The sequence below is a fragment of the Anolis sagrei genome, chromosome 1 (assembly GCF_037176765.1).
Source record: "Anolis sagrei isolate rAnoSag1 chromosome 1, rAnoSag1.mat, whole genome shotgun sequence".
NCBI classification, from domain to species: domain Eukaryota; kingdom Metazoa; phylum Chordata; class Lepidosauria; order Squamata; family Dactyloidae; genus Anolis; species Anolis sagrei.
Genome location: NC_090021.1, coordinates 4,616,005 through 4,622,556, shown reverse-complemented (window position 1 = coordinate 4,622,556; position 6,552 = coordinate 4,616,005). Strand labels below are relative to the sequence as shown.

At 40.8% G+C, this 6,552-nt stretch overlaps 1 long non-coding RNA gene across 1 annotated transcript in view; it reads left to right on the top strand.

Moving 5' to 3' along the window:
* The window catches only part of LOC137095536 (uncharacterized), a 50,997-nt gene extending 44,445 nt beyond the window's left edge, over positions 1 to 6,552 (top strand). The window contains exon 2 of the long non-coding RNA XR_010908870.1: positions 4,863 to 6,552. This is a non-coding gene — a long non-coding RNA (uncharacterized lncRNA). The remainder of the gene's footprint in view (positions 1 to 4,862) is intronic.

Genomic DNA, 6,552 nt, shown 5'->3' with positions numbered 1-6,552 from the left:
CGCCGTATGCAGCGACTGTATGAAAGCATAAAGGGCGATGCTGTACAAGTATGGTAGAAGAAAATCCATTCATCAGGATTCGTGGACTTAATGCGGTCCTGGTGGTGAGGTGAAGGGGCGCCTCACTGGGAAGGTGTAAGTGAAGGGCGGAGCAAGCTGTAGGCATCCGGGGTGCCTGGGGTATGGAAAAAAGAGACAGAGTGGCTCTGGGCCCAGAAAAACACACCTCTTTTACCTGTCTGGCCTGCCCATGTATCCTATTACAGTACCTCCTCCTCTGCCTCTCAGATCTCGCACATGAAAACTGCAGTGAAGTAGTTTGCATGTGTAAGATCTGAGAGGAAGAGAAGGCGGTACAATAATAGGAAAATTACCATATTGAAATAAAATCTGATTTTAAAATTTTTATTTGGTTTGTGTTGGAAGAGGGGTAGTCTTATATGGCAAGTATATCCCAAACTCTATATGTTACCTGGAAAAGTTGAGGTTCGTCTTATGCGCCCAGTCATCTTATATGCTGGAATATTCGGTAATTTATGTTTGCCTCAAAGGATTCACACTGGGGAGAAACCCTATTCATGCCGGCAGTGTGGACAGAACTTCACTCATCAGTCAAGTCTAGGTTCACATCAAAGAACTCATACTGAGGAGAAACCTTATAAGTGCCTTGAGTGTGGACAGAGCTTCACTCTTAATTCAAGTCTACATAGACATTGAAAGACTCACACTGGGGAGAAGCCCTAGAAACATATGTTGTTTGGAAAGCGCTTCTTTGTTCAAATTTACATAGACATAAAATTCGCATTGGAGAAAGTAGTGGTAGTTGACCTCAGAGAGACTCTTTACACAGCCTTTCCACACAGCCTGGTAATGCAGAATATCAAGGCAGAAAATCCCACCATATCTGCTTTGAACTGGACTATCCAAGTCCACACTGCCAGTTTGGAAGATGCCTAGAATATCCGATAACTGCAGCAAGCAGCATTTATCCTCAGACTGGAGGAAATTATTATCCCACACAAGAAGATGACTGAGGAAAATCCGTGAATGGTCAGAGATAGACAAAGTGACTCTGCTGATTAAAAAGTTATCTTGGAGAAACTTCAAGAAAGCTTGGGACTTCTTTATCACTTTTTCGCAACAACAGGGGCAAATTTTCACTTGTCAGGTTTATGAATTAGAAGAGTGTTGTCTTTTGAAACCTAATAAGGATCCTACAAACCCTGGATCGTATAGTCACATGTTGTTAATCAATCAACATGCCAAAATTTTAACTGCAATTATGGCAAAAATAATGAATGTATATATAAATATATCTATGAAGATCACTGTGGCTTCATATCAGGGAGACCAGAGTCAAATTTAATGGGCAGGATACTAAATGTAATTTGTACTCTAAAAAGAAAAAAAATGGCAGCAGGTTGTACTAGTTCTGTATATGTAAAAGGCTTTTGATTGTGTCTCTTGGTCTGCCTTAAACCTGGTATTGGAGAAATTTGGATTTGGAGAAATCTTTAGAGCAGTGGTTCTCTACCCGTGGGTCCCCAGATGTTTTGGCCTTCAACTCCCAGAAATCCTAACAGCTGGTAAACTGGCTGGGATTTCTGGGAGTTGTAGGCCAAAACACCTGGGGACCCTCAGGTTGAGAACCACTGCTTTAGAGGCTTAACTGATAAATTACAATCTAGGAGTTATGCCTCAGTAATAGTCAATTAGGGCCTAACAGGGGGGAAAATAAGCATAACCCGAGGTACAAGACAAGGTTGTCTCCTTTCCCCAATTCTGTTTGCAATAGTAATGGGAATTCTAACTAATGTAATTAAAGAGTATAAAAGGAAAAGGACTAAAAGTAAAAGATAAAATTAATATATTTGCAGATGACACCCTTTTATCAGTGGAAAACCCAAGAAAACAGGGACGGGGGGAATGAAGATTACCTAACAGGATTTGGAAAAATAACAGGTCTACAAATCAAATGGAACAAGTCAGAAATGTTTTTATTTAACTATCAGGGGACAACCACTGCTTTAGAGGCTTAACTGATAAATTATAATCCAGGAGTTACGCCTCAGTAATAGTTAATTAGGTTAAATAGTTAACAGAAAAAAATAAGCATAACCAAAGGTACAAGACAAGGTTGTCTCCTTTCCCCAATTCTGTTTGCAATAGTATTGGGAAGTCTAACTAATGCAATTAGAGAGTATAAAAGGAAAAGAACTAAAAGAAAAAGATAAAATCTATTTATTTGCAGATGACACCCTTTTAATAATAATAATATAAACTTTATTTGTACCCTGCTACCATCTCCCCAAGGGACTCGGTGCGGCTTACATGAGGCCAAGCCCAGAGTACATCACTAAAAACAATAACAGCAGTAATACACAACAATAAAATAAAACTCATAAACAGAAAATAAGCAGTAAACATTAACAATAACGCAACAACGTTTAAAAACCTATGGCTGGGCCAAATGTAACAATTAAAGTTTTAAAAATAATGCTGAGTGTGACCAGGTGAAATATATCAGTGGAAAACCCAAGAAAACGGGGGGGGGGGGGGGGGTGAAGATTACCTAACAGGATTTGGGAAAATAATAGGTCTACAAATCAGTTGGAACAAGTAAGAAATGTTTTTATTTATCAGGAAGAAGAGATAACAAATAAAGCAGGAGGGGAAAATAAAAAATAAAGAGTCAGTCACAAATATTGGGAATAAATATATGTAAATAATTAGATAATTTAGAGACAAAGAGTCTTACTAAGCTAAGAAAGGAAATTATTGGTGCAATGGGTTAAACCCTTGTGCTGCTGACCTGAAGGTTGGCTGAACTAGTGACCTAAACGTTGGCAGTTTGAATCTGCGAGATGAGGTGAGCTGTCGTCTGTCAGTTCCAGCTCTTGCCAAGCTAGCAATTTAAAAAGTATAATGGGGCAGAGATCATACAAAATTTGAGAGAATGGCAACCCAAAGAGAGAATAAAGAAAATGAACCAATAAGAGGAATGATAAGTGTTCTTTATAAATTATTGTTAGAAGATGGCCAGAAATAAGACCATCTTAGAGAACGTTGAGCGGAGGAGGCCCTCCTCTCAGTCCCACCTCTGTCTCAAGCACGGCTGGTGGGAATGAGAGAAGGGGCCTTCTCCATGATCAATCTCCACCTCTGGAAATCCCTAAAAAACTGAAAACTGCCGCTTCTCTCTCTCAAGAAGCTCTTAAAAACTTACTTATGTACTTAAACATACCGGGGGGGGGGGGGGGAGGATTAGCACTTTATTTCAATTGTGACTCAGCTGAAGGAGATTGACCTTTGTCCGGGTGTCCTATTGTTAACCATACGATGTGCTTTAAATGTGTTTAAAACTAGAGAAATGTGTCCCAATGATTTTACTCTCTATCTTTAAATTTCTCATGTGCTATTTTGAGTTTTTTATAAGTAGATTTTTATGTTTTATATTTGATAGTTTATTATATAAAGTGTTTTATTATGTATATTTTCTAGGCATTGAATGTTTACTGATTCTTTGTTGTACACCACCCTGAGTCCCTTTTGGGAGACAGAGTGGGATTTTTATTTTTATTTTTGTTGTGTCAGGAGCGACTTGAGAAACTGCAAGTCGCTTCTGGTGCGAGAGAATTGGCCGTCTGCAAGGAAGTTGCCCAGGGGACGCCTGGATGATTTGATGTTTTTATCATCCTTGTGGGAGGCTTCTCTCATGTCTCCGCATGAGGAGCTGGAGCTGATAGAGGGAGCTCATCCACCTCTCCCCGGATTTGAACCTGCAACCTGTCGGTCTTCAGTCCTGCCGGCACAGGGGTTTAACCCACTGCGCCACCGGAGGCTCCATAGAGTGGGATAGAAATAAATTTTTGTTGTTGTTATTACTATAAGAACTAGATTTAGGAAAAAATAGAATATTCAAGAGTGGACAAGAATATGGAAATATTTCTATAAGAACTAAGGAAAATTATTATAAAAAATTATAGAGGTGGTATTTAACTCTAGTTAGAGTAAATCTAGTTAGAGCGCCCGGTGGCGCAGTGGGTTAAAGCACTGAGCTGCTGAACTTGTTGATCGAAAGGTCGCAGGTTCGATTCCGGGGAGCGGCGTGAGCTTCCGCTGTCAGCCCTAGCTTCTGCCAACCTAGCAGTTCGAAAACATGCAAATGTGAGTAGATCAATAGGTACCGCTCCGGTGGGAAGGTAACAGCGCTCCATGCAGTCATGCCGGCCACATTACCTTGGAGGTGTCTACGGACAACGCCGGCTCTTCGGCTTAGAAATGGAGATGAGCACCACACCCCAGAGTCAGACATGACTGGACTTAATGTCAGGGGACTACCTTTACCTAGAGTAAATCAGAGAGACAATAAATATTCAAACCAATGTTGGAGAGGTTGCCAGGAAGTAGGTTCATACATTCAAATGTGGTGGCCCTGTGAATTTATATTAAAAGTATTTAAAGAAATAAGGACAGTAATATGAAATAGAGCTAAGATTACACCAATATGATAAGATGATGATATTACAAGAAGAGAAATAATAATAATAAAAAAATATTTTAACTCTTTTAACTATTTGAATAAATAATAATAATAATAATAATAATAATAATAATAATATAATAACTCAACCTCCCTCCCTAAAGGGACTCAGGGCGGCTTCCAAAAACAAAATGGCACACATTCAATGCCATTTGTAGTGTCAAAATAAGCAAAATAGAAGGAAAACAATTAAAATTAACAGGTTTTTTTATTTATTGTATCAGAGGCGAATCGAGGGGACAGTTGTAATGTATTTAAAAACACAATCAAAGATTACTAAATGCCCTTTGACCAGTTCCTCTGGTGTTGCTATAAGAAGAAGGTCCTCCATTGTGCATGTGGCAGGGCTCAATAAGGCCGCATAAATAACACATTAAGCAGTTAAAATCTATATAAAAATATGGCTTTCCTATAAGTTAAGGTTATCAATGTCAGCATGGTCAGTCGAGGTAGAGTCAAACGGTCACCTTCCTCTCCGTAGGCTAATGTGCAAAAGTAGGCTTTTCGTTGTTTCTTAAAGGAGAGGAGTGAGGAGGCTGTTCTAATTTCCGTAGGGGAAATTAGAATTTATAAATGTATTTATAAACTCAATAAATAGGCCTCTAGTTCATTAATGGCTGCGAAATTGATAGTTACACAGAACTGGAAAGGTAAAAGGGAAGTCCATTTAGAAGAAGAGAGAACAAGAGAGAACAAGCCCTATGAGGAGCGGCTTAGGGAACTGGGCATGTTTAGCCTGAAGAAGAGAAGGCTGAGAGGAGACATGATAGCCATGTATAAATATGTGAGAGGAAGCCACGGGGAGGAGGGAGCAAGCTTGTTTTCTGCTTCCTTGGAGACTAGGACGCGGAACAATGGCTTCAAACTACAAGAGAGGAGATTCCATCTGAACATGAGGAAGAAGTTCCTGACTGTGAGAGCCGTTCAGCAGTGGAACTCTCTGCCCCGGAGTGTGGTGGAGGCTCCTTCTTTGGAAGCTTTTAAGCAGAGGCTGGATGGCCATCTGTCAGGGGTGATTTGAATGCAATATTCCTGCTTCTTGGCAGAATGGGGTTGGACTGGATGGCCCAGGAGGTCTCTACCAACTCAAAGATTCTATGAGGCTGGATGGCCATCTGTCGGGGGTGCTTTGAATGCAATATTCCTGCTTCTTGGCAGAATGGGGTTGGACTGGATGATGGCCCAGGAGGTCTCTTCCAACTCAAAGATTCTATGAGGCTGGATGGCCATCTGTCGGGGGTGCTTTGAATGCAATATTCCTGCTTCTTGGCAGAATGGGGTTGGACTGGATGGCCCATGAGGTCTCTACCAACTCAAAGATTCTATGAGGCTGGATGGCCATCTGTCGGGGGTGCTTTGAATGCAATATTCCTGCTTCTTGGCAGAATGGGGTTGGACTGGATGGCCCATGAGGTCTCTACCAACTCAAAGATTCTATGAGGCTGGATGGCCATCTGTCGGGGGTGCTTTGAATGCAATATTCCTGTTTCTTGGCAGAATGGGGTTGGACTGGATGGCCCATGAGGTCTCTTCCAACTCAAAGATTCTATGAGGCTTGATGGCCATCTGTCGGGGGTGATTTGAATGCAATATTCCTGCTTCTTGGCAAAATGGGGTTGGACTGGATGGCCCATGAGGTCTCTTCCAACTCTTTGATTCTATGATTCTAATGGTATATAGCGATCAATGATAAACTGACTTGTGACATAAAAGTTTAAAAAGGGTATATGGAAACAAACGGATTTCTGGGATGTACGGGGTAAATGTATTGAGTTTATATTCATGGAAGGAAAGGGGAACAAACCTGCAACAGAAACAATGAAATTTTGGGATTAAAAGATAAGTTGAGTTGGTCCAGGTGGAGGTGGTACAAGAAAAGGGTGTGGGATATAAAGTAGTAGCAGTAGTAGTAAGGATACTAGAGACAAAGTTGAAGTACTTTGGCCATATCATGAGGAGACAGCAAAGCCTAGAGAAGACAATGATGCTGGGGAAAGTGGAAGGCAAAA